The following is a 20,496-nucleotide window of genomic DNA, read 5'->3' on the forward strand; positions in this document are numbered from 1 at the left end:
TAGGCTGCAATCCATGGGGTTGCTAAGAGTCGGACATGACTGAGCGACTTCACTTTCACTTTTCACTTTCCTGCATTGGAGAAGGAAATGGCAACCCACTCCAGTGTTCTTGCCTGGAGAATCCCAGGGACGGGGGAGCCTGGTGGGCTGCCGTCTGTGGGTTGCACAGAGTCAACTGAAGCGACTTAGCAGCAGCAGCAGCAATTACTTTACATTATTGTGGTGGTTTTGCCATACATCCACATGAATGAGCCATGGTGTACATGTGTTCCCCATTCTGACCCTCCCTCCCACCTCCCTGCCCATCCCATCTCTCAGGGTCATCCCAGTGCACCAGCCCTGAGCACCCTGCCTCATACATCGAACCTGGACTGGCGATCTATTTCACATATGTTAATATACACGTTTCAATGCTATTCTCTTAAATCATCCCACCCTCAGCTTCTCCCACAGAGTCCAACAGTCTGTTCTTTATATCTGTGTCTCTTTTGCTGTCTTACATATAGGGTCATCATTACCAGCATTCTAAATTCCATATATATGCGTTAATTTTTAAACTTTATATCAGTATTTGCGTATGGTTAGTTCTTATCCATAGGGTCCGGGAAAGCTGATTTTCACATTCTTGTTTCAGACAACAGGAGATAGTAGGGGGAGAAGGAAGATAGGGATGTATCTTTTCTCTTTCAGGATGAGTTCTGGCTTCCCAGGTGGCGTTAGTGGAAAAGAATCTGCCTGCCAGTGCAGGAGATGCAAAAGACGTGCGTTTGATCCTTAGGTTGGGAAGATTCTCTGGAGAAGGAACCCGTTCTCTGGCAACCCACTCCAGTATTCTTGCCTGGGAAATCCCATGGATGAGGAGCCTGATGGGCTACCGTCACTCAGTTGTAGAAGAGTCAGACGCACCTGAGCACACGTACCCTCTTGCGCTGGAAGGTAACACTTGCCACCTTTGCTTGCAGTCTCTTGGTCACACCTTGGTTACCCTCCACACCCGGCATCAAGGGAAGCTAGGGAGGGTGTTTTTTCCTCTCTCTAGGATGATAATGAGCTAAACATCAGAGCCCTTATTATGGATAAAGGTGAGATGGATATTATGAGGGGTTATAAATCTGCCAAAATTGCATGGTTTTCCAAAGCGGTAGTTGAGCTTTCTGATGCAAAGTCAATTTAAAAAATATTTAGATATTTAACATTTCTTGACAACTCCTTTGTGATTATAAATCATATTGACTTTTTGATTATATATATTCATTTGAAAACACCAAATTCTATTCTTGCCCTGATATTGTGGTAGATAAAAAGTTGTCAGTAAAATCTGGAATCTTTAAATAAATTTTGAAAAGGGGTGATGGACCAAATGGAATTCTAATTACTTGATTTCAACACATTTCTCTTTCATTTGAATCTTTCAAGAGAAAAGGGAAAAGCAACATTATCCTTCAGAAAATTCTCTCTCAGCATCTAAGCAGCCGTTTTTAATTACAGAAGATGTTGTCAAAATCTGTTTTGCCATTTTAAGGCTTTAGCTGTGAAAGAGTCAACTGTCAGTTGTGTAGTGGAGGAAGAGAATATTACACGGAAAAGCCATTTGTGTATTATGTTGAGTAGACACATATGTTATTTGAACATTGGTGGCTGATTTTCCATAGAAAATTTTTCTTCTTGAAGTTGTTGTCATTGGTCACATAAACACAGAGGAGTCTCTATTGTCAACCAGTTCATGCCTGTAGAAATATGACTCTAATGAGAACTGTTCAAAAGTAAACCTTACTAATACAATTATGTATTAGTTTAAAAATAAAATAAAATTTAAATAAAAAAAAAAGTAAACCAAAACCATGCATGAAGTTCTTCCTTCTAAAGGAGTCTCCTTGGGAAGCCATTGCATTTTTTTTTTTAATTAATTTTATTTTATTTTTAAACTTTACATAATTGTATTAGTTTTGCCAAATATCAAAATGAATCCACCACAGGTATACATGTGTTCCCCATCCTGAACCCTCCTCCCTCCTCCCTCCCCATACCATCCCTCTGGGTCGTCCCAGTGCACCAGCCCCAAGCATCCAGTATCGTGCATTGAACCTGGACTGGCATCTCGTTTCATACATGATATTTTACATGTTTCAGTGCCATTCTCCCAAACCTTCCCACCCTCTCCCTCTCCCACAGAGTCCATAAGACTGTTCTATACATCAGTGTCTCTTTTGCTGTCTCGTATACAGGGTTATCGTTACCATCTTTCTAAATTCCATATATATGCGTTAGTATACTGTATTGGTGTTTTTCCTTCTGGCTTACTTCACTCTGTATAATAGGCTCCAGTTTCATCCACCTCATTAGAACTGATTCAAATGTATTCTTTTTAATGGCTGAGTAATACTCCATTGTGTATATGTACCACAGCTTTCTTATCCATTCATCTGCTGATGGGCATCTAGGTTGCTTCCATGTCCTGGCTATTATAAACAGTGCTGCGATGAACACTGGGGTACATGTGTCTCTTTCCCTTCTGGTTTCCTCAGTGTGTATGCCCAGCAGTGGGATTGCTGGATCATAAGGCAGTTCTATTTCCAGTTTTTTAAGGAATCTCCACACTGTTCTCCATAGTGGCTGTACTAGTTTGCATTCCCACCAACAGTGTAAGAGGGTTCCCTTTTCTCCACACCCTCTCCAGCATTTATTATTTGTAGACTTTTGGATCTCAGCCATTCTGACTGGTGTGAAATGGTACCTCATAGTGGTTTTGATTTGCATTTCTCTGATAATGAGTGATGTTGAGCATCTTTTCATGTGTTTGTTAGCCATCTGTATGTCTTCTTTGGAGAAATGTCTATTTAGATCTTTGGCCCATTTTTTGATTGGGTCATTTATTTTTCTGGAGTTGAGCTGTAGGAGTTGCTTGTATATTTTTGAGATTAGTTGTTTGTCGGTTGCTTCATTTGCTATTATTTTCTCCCATTCTGAAGGCTGTCTTTTCACCTTGCTAATAGTTTCCTTTGATGTGCAGAAGCTTTTAAGTTTAATTAGGTCCCATTTGTTTATTTTTGCTTTTACTTCCAATATTCTGGGAGCTGGGTCATAGAGGATCCTGCTGTGATGTATGTCAGAGAGTGTTTTGCCTATGTTCTCCTCTAGGAGTTTTATAGTTTCTGGTCTTACGTTGAGATCTTTAATCCATTTTGAGTTTATTTTTGTATATGGTGTTAGAAAGTGTTCTAGTTTCATTCTTTTACAAGTGGTTGACCAGATTTCCCAGCACCACTTGTTAAAGAGATTGTCTTTAATCCATTGTATATTCTTGCCTCCTTTGTCAAAGATAAGGTGTCCATATGTGCGTGGATTTATCTCTGGGCTTTTTATTTTGTTCCATTGATCTATATATTTCTGTCTTTGTGCCAGTACCATACTGTCTTGATAACTGTGGCTTTGTAGTAGAGCCTGAAGTCAGGTAGGTTGATTCCTCCAGTTCCATTTTTCTTTCTCAAGATTGCTTTGGCTATTCGAGGTTTTTTGTATTTCCATACAAATTGTGAAATTATTTGTTCTAGCTCTGTGAAGAATACTGTTGGTAGCTTGATAGGGATTGCATTGAATCTATAAATTGCTTTGGGTAGTATACTCATTTTCACTATATTGATTTTTCCAATCCATGAACATGGTATATTTCTCCATCTATTAGTGTCCTCTTTGATTTCTTTCACCAGTGTTTTATAGTTTTCTATATATAGGTCTTTAGTTTCTTTAGGTAGATATATTCCTAAGTATTTTATTCTTTTCGTTGCAATGGTGAATGGAATTGTTTCCTTAATTTCTCTTTCTGTTTTCTCATTATTAGTGTATAGGAATGCAAGGGATTTCTGTGTGTTGATTTTATATCCTGCAACTTTACTATAATCATTGATTATTTCTAGTAATTTTCTGGTGGAGTCTTTAGGGTTTTCTATGTAGAGGATCATGTCATCTGCAAATAGTGAGAGTTTTACTTCTTCTTTTCCAATTTGGATTCCTTTTATTTCTTTTTCTGCTCTGATTGCTGTGGCCAAAACTTTCAAAACTATGTTGAATAGTAATGGTGAAAGTGGGCACCCTTGTCTTGTTCGTGACTTTAGAGGAAATGCTTTCAATTTTTCACCATTGAGGATAATGTTTGCTGTGGGTTTGTCATATATATCTTTTATTATGTTGAGGTATGTTCCTTCTATTCCTGCTTTCTGGAGAGTTTTTATCATAAACGGGTGTTGAATTTTGTCAAAGGCTTTCTCTGCATCTATTGAGATAATCATATGGTTTTTATTTTTCAATTTGTTAATGTGATGTATTACATTGATTGATTTGCAGATATTGAAGAATCCTTGCATCCCTGGGATAAAGCCCACTTGGTCATGGTGTATGATCTTTTTAATGTGTTGTTGGATTCTGATTGCTAGAATTTTGTTTAGGATTTTTGCATCTATGTTCATCAGTGATATTGGCCTGTAGTTTTCCTTTTTTGTGGGATCTTTGTCAGGTTTTGGTATTAGGGTGATGGTGGCCTCATAGAATGAGTTTGGAAGTTTACCTTCCTCTGCAATTTTCTGGAAGAGTTTGAGCAGGATAGGTGTTAGCTCTTCTCTAAATTTTTGGTAGAATTCAGCTGTGAAGCCATCTGGACCTGGGCTTTTGTTTGCTGGAAGATTTTTGATTACAGTTTCAATTTCCGTGCTTGTGATGTGTCTGTTAAGGTTTTCTATTTCTTCCTGGTCGAGTTTTGGAAAGTTGTACTTTTCTAAGAATTTGTCCATTTCTTCCTCGTTGTCCATTTTATTGGCATATAATTGTTGATAATAGTCTCTTATGATCCTTTGTATTTCTGTGTTGTCTGTTGTGATCTCTCCATTTTCGTTTCTAATTTTATTGATTTGATTTTTCTCCCTTTGTTTCTTGATGAGTCTGGCTAATGGTTTGTCAATTTTATTTATCCTTTCAAAGAACCAGCTTTTGGCTTTGTTGATTTTTGCTATGGTCTCTTTTGTTTCTTTTGCATTTATTTCTGCTCTAATTTTTAAAATTTCTTTCCTTCTTCTAACCTTGGGGTTCTTCATTTCTTCCTTTTCTAGTTGCTTTAGGTGTAGAGTTAGGTTATTTATTTGACTTTTTTCTTGTTTCTTGAGGTGTGCCTGTATTGCTATGAACTTTCCCCTTAGGACTGCTTTTACTGTGTCCCACAGGTTTTGGGTTGTTGTGTTTTCATTTTCATTCGTTTCTATGCAAATTTTGATTTCTTTTTTGATTTCTTCTGTGATTTGTTGGTTATTCAGCAGCGTGTTGTTCAGCCTCCATATGTTGGAATTTTTAATAGTTTTTCTCCTGTAATTGAGATCTAATCTTACTGCATTGTGGTCAGAAAAGATGCTTGGAATGATTTCTATTTTTTTGAATTTACTAAGGCTAGATTTATGGCCCAGGATGTGATCTATCCTAGAGAAGGTTCCATGTGCGCTTGAGAAAAAGGTGAAATTCATTGTTTTGGGATGAAATGTCCTAGAGATATCAATTAGGTCTAACTGGTCTATTGTATCGTTTAAAGTTTGTGTTTCCTTGTTAATTTTCTGTTTAGTTGATCTATCCATAGGTGTGAGTGGGGTATTAAAGTCTCCCAGTATTATTGTGTTATTGTTAATTTCTCCTTTCATACTTGTTAGCATTTGTCTTACATACTGTGGTGCTCCTGTGTTGGGTGCATATATATTTATAATTGTTATGATCAAAGGATCAATCCAAGAAGAAGATATAACAATTATAAATATATATGCAGCCATTGCATTTATTTTCTTAGAAATGCTTTCTCCAAGTCCCTCTTCCTCTCTCTTTCCTCCTTCCTTTTCTTTCTTTCAAGAATTGCCTTTGAAAGCATATTTCTTTGCATATCCTCTGATATATGACTCTTCATCAGTTGAGAATAGATTTGATTTTTTGCGAACAGCCAGAAGTCATTTGGAATCAAGGCTGGTGGGTGATGAAACTGTAATAACATTTTCACTTAGATACAAGGAATAACTACAAAGTAATGAGACCGATTCTATTGACTTTTTGGAAGGCTGACCAAAAAGGAAGTTCCAGAATAGGAACTCTCAGTCTGGTAATGATATTAATGAAGTTTGTGTATGATTTATTCAGTCATTAATTTCTGTATTTACCCCTAACTCTTTTCTCCAGTGGCTGTGTTTTGTGTCTGCCTCTGGGATCATTGTCACAGTTTTATTTTATGATGATAGTCCTTTCAGAGTTTGTCCTTCTATCTGTATGTCATATTTGAAGTATAGTAATTGAATTGACATACATAGGAGGAAATCGAATTTTACTTAGTGTTTAATTATATAAATTGGCTACCTGATATTTTTTTCTTTTGGAGTTTAACATTTGAAAATTGGCAGTAAGATTTTTACGCTTCCCTTAAACACCATCATCATGTACATCCATATTATCAAATGCAATGATATTATTATAATTCCTTCAAATAAGTAGTATATTTAGCACACTATCAACTTACATTGCTTGACAACTATAACTTAGAAAAATAAATTGAGGTGTTCAGCAATTTCACGAAACATTTGAGTCTTTCTGTATCTGTTAAATATAAAGCTTAATGATATTTATTAGACTTTAAAAATTTGTGATGCTCATTTTGATTTCTTTTGAACTTAAGCAGTATCTTATTTTTTAAAGCTATAATTTAGAAAGTTTCTATTTTACATTCTTACTGTCATTAGAGTTTTTGTTTTCTTTCCCCAAACTTCTTGTGTAAAGTTTTAAAAGAAGGGAAGGGCTACTGAATTTGCTTTGGAAGAAGGCAGACAGGCAGGAAAGAAAGAAAATAAGTTAGTACAAAAGCTAAAAAGGCATGCTTAGATATTAAGAAGTACCTTTTATTTCCGGTTATTTGAGCTACATGGTTTATTTTATTTTTGATGAATAAAGTTAATGCCTTTGACTATTATAATACATAGTAAGTTTAAAGCACTTGTACTGATTAGCCATACATATAAGAAAGTAATCTTATTAGGATATTCTTTTGTCTGCTTACTTTAAAAAAGCATATTTTACATAAAAGCAACAATTTTCATTAAATTTTCTAATATTGTAACAGAATGGTATGTCTTATAAGTAAATACTCATTAGTTTGTGTTTTGAGAAGGCATGAAAGTTACGCTTGTTCAGCAGAAAGAATGCTGATTCATGAACTTTTTTGGTAAAACAGACGACTGAAAACTCAGTGGCTTAGTAAAATTTTTAGATGGTATAAAAGTTACTGTGGATTTGAATGTTAAAAAAAAAAACAAATAAACAATATATAGAATTTGGATATTCTCACTAAAGATATTACACTGGGAATTTGTTCATTAATTCATCTGTTCACTTGATAAAATGTCTATCAGGCTATATTCAGTAATAGAGATGGAAGTTTGCATTAAAATAGACTCCTATCCCTTGGGAACTCAGTCTGAAATATAGCAGTTTTCACTCTGCTTTTATATTTATAAAATAGGAATATAAGACTAATCATTTTGAATCAAAAAATTCCTGGGGTTAAATCTCGATGACCAGTAACAAAAACAGATTGAATATTTGTCATTCTCAATTGAGTGAAGCCCCAGATGACATGAGAGTCCAGTGTCAACATGGTTTAGCCTCTCAGCCATACTAATACCGTCACAGGAAGAGATCTAAGTGATGTTCCAGCCCTAGGGCTCTAACATTGAAGTTTTTATTCTACAGGTACTGGGCCAGACACTGATTTTCACCAAATCAGGTACATTCAAAGGTATTGAGATGCTCTTGAATGTCTCATGTTCTCTTCCAAAATAGGAGGAATAAAAAAGGCCAATTAAAGATTTAAAATTATTCCCCTCTGGTTAACTGAGCATTTCCTATCAAGACCAAATTTAGTAATCATCAACTTGATTTTTAAAAAAATGTTGAATGTAATAATAATGTATCTAGTTTTTAGTTCAGTTTATATTTATTGAATGGATGTTTGGATATTGTGTGCCTGCAGATGGTTCTGTTTATCATTTTCTATAAAAGTGTTTATATGACCTTTGTAAATTTGCCCTCTGAAGATTATGCCAGTGTTTATTAGTATAATTGCTAACTGATGTTTCTTGGTGCAGATTGTGGTGGTGTTTTCAAACAGTTCAGAAAATCTTATGCATGCTTTTTGTGTGTATCATGCCAGTGGTCTGCATTTAGTTGATCTTGAGTATTTATTTAAGTAGATTGTCTTTTTAAAAAGTTCTTATAAAATAAAATTCTATTAATGTGAGTTGAGTTTGTGTAAATGAGAGTTACACAAATGTTTGCTAACTCTTTATATTAATGTTATCTTTTCAGCTTGCTTTTTGCTTGTATTTTGGGGGGGTCTTTCCCCTTTTCTCACTTTCTATATATCACTTTTAAAAGTAAAGTCACTTGGGATCATTTAATCATGTAGGAGTTACTTTAACTTGTAGTCAAGAACAGAAAATCATTTTAATACTTGGCAAGCCATTGTTGTGTGTGTGTTTGTGTGTGTAGAGTTGGGTATCAGTTCAGTTCAGTTGCTCAGCCGTGTCTGACTCTGCTACCCCATGGACTGCAGCATGCCAGGCTTCCCTGTCCCATCACCAACTCCTAGAGCTTGCTGAAACTCATGTCCATTGAGTTGGTGATGCCATCTAACCATCTCATCCTCTGTTGTCCACTTTTCCTCCTACTTTCAATCTTTCGAAGCATCAGGGTCCTTTCCAGTGAGTCAGTTCTTCGCATCAGGTGGCCAAAGTATTGGAGTTTCAGCTTGAGCATCAGTCCTTCCAATGAATATTCAGGACTGATTTCCTTTAGGATGGACTGGTTGGATCTCCTTGCAGTCCTAGGGACTCTCAAGAGTCTTCTCCAACACCACAGTTCAAAAGCACCAATTCTTCAGCTCTCAGCTTTCTTTATAGTCCAACTCTCACATCCACACATGACCACTGGAAAAACCATAGCCTTGAGTAGACAGACCTTTGTTGGCAAAGTAATGTCTCTGCTTTTCAATATGCTATCTAGGTTGGTCATAACTTTTCTTTCAAGGAGTAAGCATCTTTTAATTTCATGGCTGCAGTCACCGTCTGCAGTGATTTTGGAGCCCCCCAAAATAGTCTGTCACTCTTTCCACTGTTTCCCCATCTATTTCCCATGAAGTGATGGGACCAGATGCCATGATCTTCATTTTCTGAATGTTGAGTTTTAAGCCAACTTTTTCACTCTTCGCTTTCACTTGCATCAAGTTCTTCTTTACTTTCTGCCACAAGGGTGGTGTCATCCGCATATCTGAGGTTATTGATATTTCTTCTGGCAATCTTGATTCCAGCTTGTGCTGCTTCCAGCCCAGTGTTTCTCGTGATGTACTCTGTATGTAAGTTAAATAAGCAGAGTGACAATATACAGCCTTGACGTACTCCTTTCCTTATTCGGAACCAGTCTCTTGTTCCATGTCCAGTTCTAACTGTTGCTTCCTGAACAGTTCCTGAACAGTAGAAACTTTTTGTGTTTTCAAATTTTTAACAATGGCATTTTTATACAGTCTTGTATTTATTTTGGCATGTGGTATCACGCTAGGTTTTTCTAGAAAGTTTTGCCAGTGTTTGTTTTTTAAATAAGTAATTTATCCATTCTCCTTAGAGGTATCTTTTTTTTTTTTTTTTTAAATACCAATTTCTGATGTAGAATTAAGGCTGTTTCTGGTACTTGAATTCTGTAGATTTACACTTAAAAAAAAGTTTGTCAGGGCAGTTCCCCAGTGATTGCTATTAATTTTAAAAATTTCTTAACTGATATAATATCATATGTAATATATAGTATAATAACATCTATTCTTCAAAATGAACATGAGTTTCTTTTTCATAAGCGTTTGAACACTCAACCCTTTGGTTATTTGTGCATTGCAATACCTTTATACAGTATTTGGAATGTATGTGTAAATAGAAATTTTGTACTTCTATGATTAATTTAAATACTTTAAATATTCTTTAAAGCATGCTATATCTTATCCTTTCGCCTTATCTCATTGTTTGAGTCCCTTTCTGTCTATTTGCCTTCAAATCCTTTATTACTCTTGCATAGTTGCTTGCTTTGTAATCCTTGCAGCCAATCAGATGCCTAGTGGTAGACAGGACATGTAAGGTGGATTTTGCTATTTATAAATAACATGAGTGTGTTATTTATTGAAGTCGACCTATGGACTTCATTTAGATTACTCTTCCTGTTTTCATTATGACCAGAGAGAATTACTTGTTTGCTTTTTCAGAGGACGTTTATGTCATATGTTTTTCTTTCTTCATGTTTTATGGATGTTGTCATATAGTATTTTCAAGTCTATAATACTGGTCTAGATCCTATCATCTGTTTAGTTCTTCGGTGTATTTCATATAGATATCTTCTTTTAATAAGAAAAAACACACAGGAGAAACTGTCTAAAAATTCTTATAATGTACAAAGGCACAGGATTCAGTGATGTGAAATTACAGTGGATTCTTCAGTATTTTCAGAAAATGGCAATTATTAACCCTGAGAGTAATTTTTTTTTTCTTAACGTGTAGTTGGTAGGGAACAGTTTAGTAAATTGATGCTTCTGTCAGAAGTCTAGATGAGTAGGATCCAGGCTCTTTCTGGATGTGCCGTTAAGAACCCTGCAACTTTTACTAACTGTAAAAAAAAGGAGTCTATTTTATACTCCATTAAACTGTTACACATCATAAATAATTTATATCAGGCTTATTCCCATCTGTATCAAGTATGATAAACTAGTCACTGTAAAGATTTTTTAAAATGAATATAATAGTATTCCTTTCTTCTCCTGCATTTTCCCTCTCCCAGTCTCTCTTCTCATTGGAAAGAACTGTACGATCTTGAGTGGTCCCAGCCAGGCCTAGAACTGTGATCAGGATCCACTCAGGACATTTCAGGAAGTCAGATGACTCAGGGTGCTTCCCTGCTCACTGAATACGTATAACTTTGGCCACAGTCAGTCTTCCTGCATCTCAGTTTCCTTCTCTTTCAGCCCAGCATAGGCACTTCCAAGGAGTTTTTGAGAATTCAGAGATATATGAAAGTGCTTTGTAAACTATGTGAACTCTGTAAAATGGGCCATAAAGAAGGCTGCAGTAAGTGACATGAAGGGTGCTCCATCGTGTTGTACCCGTTGTGACCCCATGGACTGTAGCCTGCCAGGCTCCTCTGTCCATGGAACTCTCCAGGCAAGAATACTGGAGTGGGTAGACATTTTCTTCTCCAGCGGATCTTACCCTACCCAGGGATCGAACCCATGACTCCTGTGTTGGCAGGTGGATTCTTTACTACTGAGCCACCAAGGAAGCCCATAAAGGAGAATAGAAGATAAGAAATAAGGAGGTTATGGTCGAAGACATGGGATGTCAAATTCAAATCTGTCAGTGGAATGGAGCCTCCTGTCTTGCAGCCTAGGAGTAGCTCCAATGGTGAGTGGCTGACGGTCTTAGAGGGTGTGTTTTGAAGAGGATAAGGCAAGCCGTGGTTGAGAGCTAAAGTGTAGTCATGCTGGGCAGCAGGGAGAGTCTTGGTGGAGCGCAGAGGAGGAAGATGCAGCCATGTCAGGGACTAGCCTTGTACGAAGGCTCTAAGAAATGCGGTACCTTGTTTTAAACTCAGTCTTCAAGAATGACTTTGAATCTGAGAATTGTTGTTGCAAGCAGGGAACTTAGCCACTGCTTCTGTTAGATATAGTCACAGGTTTGACGACAGAGTTCAAAGAACTGCTGCTCTGCCATAGCCTTTCTGGTATATTTGAACATGCAGATCCTAATGCCTGAGCAGTTAGCATCATGTAAGAATGGATAAGAACAAGCAAGCCTTAAAGTAAGGCACCTGTAAGATTGAGAACCATCAGGTGTAAATAATTTGAGAAGCCATCGAGAAAGTGGCTTCTTTGGTTATACTGGAACTTGGATCTTCTGTGTGGAGTCTGGGGTCTAAGATTTCCCCTGCTCTCTTCTACTAGAAATGGAAACTGACCGGGTGAATAAAGCAATACCTTAGTTCCTTCTGAGTAATAAGAATAATAGTACCATTTTCTTTTCTCCTTATGCCCGCATTCCTAAGTTTACTCACATTCATTGAATATATTTCTTAACCAGTTTGGTTATTCTGCCATCCCCTCAGTGATCCTTGGAAGATACAGCAAACTTTTGTGTGTGTGTGTGTGCCAAACTGCTTCAGTCGTATCCGACTCTTAGCGACCCTGTAGACTACAGCTTGCCAGACTCCTCTGTCTGTGGGATTCTGCAGGCAAGGATATTGGAGTGGGTTACAGTGTCCTGCTCCAGGAGATCTTCCCAACCCAGGGATCTAATCCGTGTCTCTTTTGTCTCCTGCATTGGAAGATGGGTTATTTAGTACTAGCGCCACCTGGGAAGCCTGTAACAAACTCTTAAGCTGAAGTAAGAAATGGGATCTGTGACATTAGAGGTGTCAATATTAATCGTGGGAGAAATGACTGCTAAAAAACATTGAAGGAGGAGACAAAATATAAACAGTGGGGACTGTATTAAATTACTCCGGTGATGAGTATTCCTAATAACGGTCTTGATTCGTCTGTAAAACAAAACCCTAAATTCAACAGCATGTCACTATGCTTTCCATTTGGTTGCCTATAAAGGAAACAGGGAAATGAAATACTCAGAGGAAAGATTTTCCTTACAGATGGCCACAGATGTAATCAGGGATTTAGGATGCATGAAGAGATAAGCCTCAGTTATGTAGAAAATGCACTTACGTGGAGCAGTTTATTTCCCAGGGACGCCAGATAATTGAGTTACACCTAAAATCTTGACCCGTCTAAGACACACATGTACATGTCTAGTTTCAGTGAGCTGAGAGGTGTTAAATGGTTTGAAAACTGTAATTAAATAGCTGAAATTGTGCTGCAAAATCACTATCAGCATCTCCTTATTGTAGTATTTCAGCGTTAAGTGCTAAAATTTAATCCGAGTAGCTGTGACTAATCTAGTCTTTATTAGTAACACATTCAAATTAAGAGGTGTGTGTTCCTGTTCGTGTACTTTCTCGTTAGCACTAATACTGCTAATGGGAGTGACAAACGTACTGTGTTTTTGCCTGTCACTTACACCTTTTAGATAGCTAGCTCCTTAGAGAAGGCAATGTTCCCTGTGATACATTTACAGAGCTTGTGTTTAATAGTTTCCTCAAAAGAGAATATGTCCATGGGGACTGTTTATTAGTTGATGGGCTCTGGGGAAAAGAGTTTGAATTAATCAATTTGAGCCATAGAGGAAATTATGATGGCAATTAATATAAATGAGAATATTACACACTCATTGGTTCCTATAGACCTTTCAGGCTCTTTTCTCCTCTTACTTGTTATGAGATTTCAAGGTTTTTTCCCCCAGACTCTTGGCTTTGCTGCTTGAGTGGCCCGTCTTTATTCCTCTCCTCCAAATCCTCCTGATTGTTCAAAGGACTCCTTAATGTTCAAGAGAGTGACTGAACAGTTCTTAGTATTTAAAATGATGTAAAGCCATCTTCTTTTCGTGAATACTCAGTAAGGGCTAGTATGTTTGGTTTTTGTATTCTCTCCAACCACCTTAGCAAATACTCTGGGGTTGGTTGATTGGATTTTTAATGTGAGATATCCAGAGTGGGATCTCTTCAGGGAATGTTTGCTGCTACCCAGCGTCTGCAGCTCCCATGACACACTCTCCTCACACATACTCACACACACACACTTACAATTTATTCCTCTCCCCCCACTCCATACCTGTTATGAACAGTGGTTGTCACACAGACGTACACACGCACACACACTCCCTCCTCCACTTCTCTCATTCACACTCGTTGCCCCCCTCACACACCCCGTGGAACAGTAGCCAGGCAGTTCTCCCAGCTGCAGCTCTTCTCGGGGCTCCTTCTGTCTTCTCTTCAGGGCTCAGAGATCTGAATTTTCTGCCTGGAGAGCCTTCTCCAGACACTCAGGGGACACAAGTGTGCGCAGACAGAGGAGGAGCCCTGTCATTCTGGCCTGTAGGCATAGCTTCCTGGTGTTCCTGTTTCTGGTCAACATGCATGTTTCCTTAGAGACAGTGTTACGAGGAGTGATTAGAGTTACCTAGGACATTTTCAAGGCTGTACAGTTCAGCTGTATTATGAATTCAGTTACAACTTGTCTAGACAGCTTTGGGACCTAAGACATTGATTTCCCAAAACCAAATTCCAAATGACCTTTGGGAATAGCCCATTTCTAAATTGTGTACTGTCCATATTTCTGACTCAAATTATTTACTTGCATCCTGGAAATAGATGAGTCAAGTCTGTGGTGTAGCAGAGAAAGAAAGAAAATGTTCAGATCAAGAAATGAGAATGAATCCTTGCTCTTAGTAGTTTTATATTCTTGGGTGTGAGCCCAAATATTTCTGCCTGTTAAACAGAGGTGATAAATAGACATAGTAACTTATTTCCCAGAACATTTTAGGAGACAGTGTACATGCAGTTGTCTGTAACTTGACAAAAAGGAATGTAAACAAAAGGTACAACTATTTCATAGTTGGAAACATAGAAAACAGCTATATTTTGCATGTCTCCAAAATATAAATTTTAAATTGTTGAGGAATTTGCTAAGACTTTTTTTTTACTTCTGCCACCTTATAACATCACTGTTATATTATTTTTAAGTAATACCGATTTTTAATGAGTTAATTTTCTTAATAGCAATAGGTTGTAGGTAAAACACCTTACAGTAACAAAGTACTTGGATAAGGCACGTCCTTTGATAGACAAAAGATCAGTCAGTCTCTGTATGTGACACAGTTCAGAAATAGCGGCCACCGTATTAAATCTAATCAGTAACAGTGTTCACTAATTACAGAAGCTGGTTTATATGTTGAGTAAATCGTTTGTAAGTGTTGGATTTTGTTCACTGACGTAGCATATTGCCAGCCACAGAATCAGCATAAGGTTTGATAAAAGCTTTCATCAGTAGCTTGAAGTAGGCACTGCTGCCTAATATTTCAGTCAGTGTGGAAAGGCAGGTAATGACATTATGAATACGTTTACAGTGCAGGCCAATTTCTTCTAAAATGCATGAAAGTATTACTTTACCAGGACTCTCTGAAATATGATTTATTTAATGCATTTCAGCCCCCATAATATTAAGATATAATTGAGATGAGAAGTAAAAAGAAAAAAAAGATTGCATGCAGTCAGTATGGTATGTGAATCTTAGACTAAATTGCTTGTAATTTCAAAGGCACTTAAAGGAATTGTGAAATTTATATAATGCATTCTTATATTTGGAAAAGTTATAAGAACAATAGTCCAGTTATTTTAGTATTTCAGTCCTAAAGATAGGACTCTCTGAATTGCTATTAAGCGTTTCAAATAGCCACACAGTGAGCAGATCAAAATCTTTCTGTGTCCAGTTCTCATTAAATAATTTTTGTGAATTTTCCCTATAAACCTCTTACATTTAGCCAAGTAGTTGAGCAGCATATAATTTCTAGGAAGGCCATGATCTCGTTTTTACCAGCTCTATGACCGGATGCATGACAACAACGTAAGCGATGCCAACACGTTTAGAAGGGATTCAGTTAAATGGTACTTGGAGTTTTGATGATTATTGCTTTGAGAAGACTGAAAATCACAGGTCTTGGCTTTATAGTTTAATTACTTGCTTAACAATTGCTAGTGATTCTCTGAATCACAAGGCTTCCAAACAAATGAGATCAGTAACTGCTGCCATGCCTAAACAACTCCAATTTTCTTGACAATGGCTACCAAACTGTGTGTATCCTAATATAAACTGTTAGTCTAACAGCAAGCAATAGGGATTTCAAGCGTGCCATTGATGAGAAGCCAGTGGATTGAGCGCTTTACCAGCAGTGACACTTGTGTCAAGCATAACTTGAGCGTATTTCATCAAGACCAGTTGGAGAAGCAAATATAGTAATTATCCACATCCTGTTTTGATACTGGTTTTGGTAATAATGAGTGCTGTCTAGCTTTCCAGAGCATCTAATTAATAATTGTTCTTAAGAACGCAGAATGTGTTTGAATAAAACTAGGAAACGGCAAGCTGAAGATCCTCCATACTTCTACGGGCTGGAGTCAGAACCACCGGTGGCACCTTAAAAGAAGACCACGCTGTAGGCAGAGGTCCAGGTGTCCTGGTGGGAAGGTTTAATGTGTGCCTTTATTGGCCTGTGCCGCTTTCTTCACTGTGTCTTAACGTCGTGGCATTTCCATGAGTACGTTGCTCCTCCATCTTGCCCTTTAGCGATGGCAGGGTCTTTATTTCAAATGGATTTTTCCAGAGTTAGATGAGTTCCTCAGTTTTTATGTATGTAGCTGCCACAGTTTTTGCTCACACCAGAATCATCTTACCCCTCTTCTTTAGTATTACACCATGGAAATAATGGAAAAGAAACAGGTCAGTCTGCGTTTAAGCAGTGGTAATAGCGCCCACTGTCTTAACTGGGTGCCTACTCGCCAGGGAGTGTGCCAAGAAGTCCACATACATTAGGTGGCGATATTAGTATCCCTGTGATAGGAATAATGGAGGCTTAGAGAAATTAAAATTTACCCAGAGTCACTCAGTAGACAGTCTGGCTTCAGACCCATACTCTAGGCTGCTGTGCCAATACCGCCTCCTTAGTGTACATATGAACTCTTACTTTAAATGTGAACATGACTTATTCACGTGAGACACTGTATGAAATATGCTCCTTCTTGACGTAGATGGGTATTTTAAAAGTTTTATTTAAATGATGACCCACATTAATGCCTTTTGCATTATGACCTGGTGCACACACACATGTTAATTGAAACATAAATAATACCGCTTGTGGTTCATCCTACTATTTTCTGCTTTCATATTTTGTATTTTTACTCTCTTTTCATTTTTCAAAATGCTGGTTGTGACATACCAAGATGATTTCACAGTCCACTGATAGGTAGCAGCCGACAGTTTGAAAATCATGGAGAACCAGTTCTGGCCTTGGGGGTTCACACTGGTTGGTGGAATCTGTGTTCTGCTGGTTTGACTCTTGCTAAGATGCTGCCTCAGGAACTTACACTTCTAATTTTGTTACTTTTCTAATTTTGTAAGACCTCAAGTAGTTTCGCCAGTAGGCATTTGTGAGTGATTGAATTCTGTGGATGGATTAATACCTTTCCTGAGGCTCAGAGAGTTTCTCCTTTGCCATTTTATCATGGTCCTTTGGGGGTCCCATGGAGTTTAGATTATAGGGTTTTTCTCCAAATTTGACCTTCCAGAGGCCGTCTTCCTTTCCTTCTGCAGGGCAAGCGGGTTCATTATGGCAGTTGAAGGACAGTGAAGGAGAAGCAGCTTCTCTCCCCAGCTCTCTTTTCCATTTTGTCTCGTGTTGTGCAGGACAGAGTGCTGGGTGGGTTTACAGTAGAGCTGAGATGATGCAAAATGTCCCTCGTCTTCACCTTTCTGCACCCTTCGTCGGGCAGACCTCCCTAAGCACTGGCCAGCAAGCTGGAGGGAGGTTGTTACCCGACTTGTCTTTGCCCCACACCAGCTGGCAGCACCGGACTGGGGCCACCTAGCACCCTCTGGACCTGAGAGGTCCGTGCCATCTCGTCCCATCCCTCCTGGGGTTGGAGTGTGTGCTCTGTGCTGGAGGAAAAGGCAGACAGTAAACAGCAAATAGATACGTAAATACGTTTATTTTCCAAATGCAGTAAGTGTATGAGACACAGAGATGTAGAGTCAGATGCTAGAGAGTTGTGACTGCAGCATCTCTTCACTTGTTTGAGCCCCACAGCCAGGGTGATTGGTTTCCTCAGGACTGCAGAGCCTCTAAAGAGATCCAGAATGTGTGAGTCAGGGCCATGATAGGATTTTCATTTGTGAGAGGCCTATACGAGAGGACAATGTTACAAGGGATAGGTCCAATGACGCTTGTAGGTACATTGATATTATCTGGAAACTTGTTAAAAGTGCTGCCTCTCTGGTCCAGCTTGGACCTGCTGAAGTAGAATCTGCATTTGAACAAGGTCTCAGGGTAAGTCCTTCTGCAAAGTAAAGTGTGAGAAGTACTGCTAGAGTAATAGCTCTCAACTCCTGCAGAGTTGGACGTGGTACGTCAACTCCCAGTGAAGTGACATGTGACCAGACCTTCAAGGGTGGATGGTTCAAATCTTGTGGAAACCATCATTTGCCCCACTGTGCTCACCTTTGCTGTGCCCAGTGAGCGCGCGCGTGCGTGCTCAGTCGCTTCAGTTGTGTCTGACTCTGTGACCCCATGGACCCCCCTGTAGCCCACCAGGCTCCCATGTCCATGGGATTCTCCAGACAAGAATACTGGAGTGGGTTGCTATTTCCGCCTCCAGTGGATTTTCCTGACCCAGGGATCGAACCCATGTCTCCTGTGACTTGTGCATTGCAGGTGGATTCTTTACCACTGAGCAACCACGGAAGCCCACTGTGCCCAGTAAGGCTGTGTAAGTAACCTCTCTTGCTCCTTGATCCCTGTCTCTCCCTCCCTTCCCTCCCTAGGAAGGACCACCCATTATTCAGAAGTCCTGCAGGCACGCTCCAGGCCTTGCACGGATATTTCCAGCACCAGGCCTATTCTGTTTCCTTCCACCTGGACACCAGAGTTCTTTTGCTTATGGGTCTCTGTGCCAGGGATTCCCCTCATCCTCCTGTGCCTGAGTGAGTGATACACTTTTGGATTGCATGTGATCACTGGTTCAGCTGTGCTGTGAAAATTCCGAAATTACCTCTGGGAATTTTTGAGAGAGGGACCTACAGACCCAGGTGTGGGCCAAATCAAACTAGAGCCCTGTAGAAAAAAAAGTTGGGGGGAAATCTCAATTCTCAACACATAACTCCAAGCAAATGAAATCACCATCTCGACAGTGTGAGACCTAGCATTTTTTAGGACTCAGCATTTTTTTAAAGTTCTCAGGTAATTCCACAGGGCAGCCAAGACTGGCACCCTCCACTCTAGAGGAAAAATATCCTTAATGTTATTCAGTTCAGTTCAGTCGCTCAGTCATGTCCAACTCTTTGCAACCCCATGAACAGCAGCATGTCAGGCCTCCCTGTCCATCAACAACTCCCAGAGTCCACCCAAACCCATATCCATTGAGTTGGTGATGCCATCCAACCATCTCATCCTCTATCGTCCCCTTCTCCTCCTGCCCTCCATCTTTCCTAGCATCAGGGTCTTTTCAAATCAGTCAGCTCTTCGCATCAGGTGGCCAAAGTATTGGAGTTTCAGCTTCAACATCAGTCCTTCCAATGAACACCCAGGACTGATCTCCTTTAGGATGGACTGGTTGGATCTCTTTGCACTCCAAGGGACTCTCAAGAGTCTTCTCCAACACCACAGTTCAAAAGTATCAATTCTTTGGCGCTCAGCTTTCTTTATAGTCCAACTCTCATATCCATACATGACCACTAGAGAAACTATAGCCTTGACTAGATGGACCTTTGTTGACAAAGTAATGTCTCTGCTTTTTAATATGCTATCTAGGTTGGTCATAACTTTCCTTCCAAGGAGTAAGCGTCTTTTAATTTCACAGCTGCAATCACCATCTGCAGTGATTTTGGAGCCCAGAAAAATAAAGTCAGCCACTATTTCCACTGTTTCCCAATCCATTTGCCAGGAAGTGATGGGACTGGATGCCATGATCTTCATTTTCTGAATGTTGAGCTTTAAGCCAACTTTTTCACTCTCCTTTTTCACTTTCATAAAGGGGCTCTTTAGTTCTTCACTTTCTGCCATAAGGGTGGTGTCATCTGCATATCTGAGGTTATTGATATTTCTCCCGGCAATCTTGATTCCAGCTTGTGCTTCTTCCAGCCCAGCGTTTCTCATGCTGTACTCTGCATAGAAGTTAAATAAGCAGGGTGACAATATACAGCCTTGAGGCCTTAAAATATTTTAGAAGCTATTTAAGATAGAAGGGCTTCCCTGGTGACTCAGTTGGTAAAGAATCTACCTGCAATGCAGGAGATCCGGCTTTGATCCCTGGGTTGGCAAGATTCCCTGGAGAAGGGAATGGCTAGCCACTCCAGGATTCTTGCAGGAGAATTCCATGGACAGAGGAGCCTGGTGGGCTACAGTCCATGGGGTCGCAAAGAGTCAGACACAACTCAGTGGCTTTCACTTTCACTCTGTGATAGATACTGTCATTTGCACTGTCCATCGTTGGCACATACCCTGTGCACGTGTGTGTATGTACAGCATACTGCTTACACCTTTCGAATTGCTTGGTCCTGTGTTTGTAAAGCTATGGCAGAACTGACAGCAACAGAGCAGAGTTACTAGAGTTGAATTTGAGTCACCACCATGAGACTGACATCAGATCCTGTGGCATATATGTTGCAACAGATGTGACTCAATTGGTAAATGAATAATAGCATTTTTTTCTTTAATTTAAAAAATAACAGTTCCTTTTAAACTTTAG

General features: G+C 39.1%; 1 protein-coding gene and 1 long non-coding RNA gene across 5 annotated transcripts in view; both read left to right on the plus strand.

Moving 5' to 3' along the window:
- CHCHD3 (coiled-coil-helix-coiled-coil-helix domain containing 3) overlaps positions 1–20,496 on the plus strand; it is a 293,301-nt gene that overhangs the window by 128,028 nt on the left and 144,777 nt on the right. The window lies entirely within an intron of this gene.
- LOC147373784 (uncharacterized) overlaps positions 1–20,496 on the plus strand; it is an 84,058-nt gene that overhangs the window by 22,964 nt on the left and 40,598 nt on the right. The window contains exons 1-2 of one of the 3 annotated variants that reach the window (XR_015162077.1): positions 13–936; positions 7,759–18,519. This is a non-coding gene — a long non-coding RNA (uncharacterized LOC147373784). Of the gene's footprint in view, positions 1–12; positions 18,520–20,496 lie in introns of those variants that run through there. The other 2 variants (XR_015162076.1, XR_015162075.1) reach the window with 2 other exon arrangements.

Source organism: Bos grunniens, chromosome 4, assembly GCF_055505025.1.
Source record: "Bos grunniens cultivar Pamir isolate PY7600 chromosome 4, Bosgru_T2T1.0, whole genome shotgun sequence".
Classification (NCBI taxonomy): domain Eukaryota; kingdom Metazoa; phylum Chordata; class Mammalia; order Artiodactyla; family Bovidae; genus Bos; species Bos grunniens.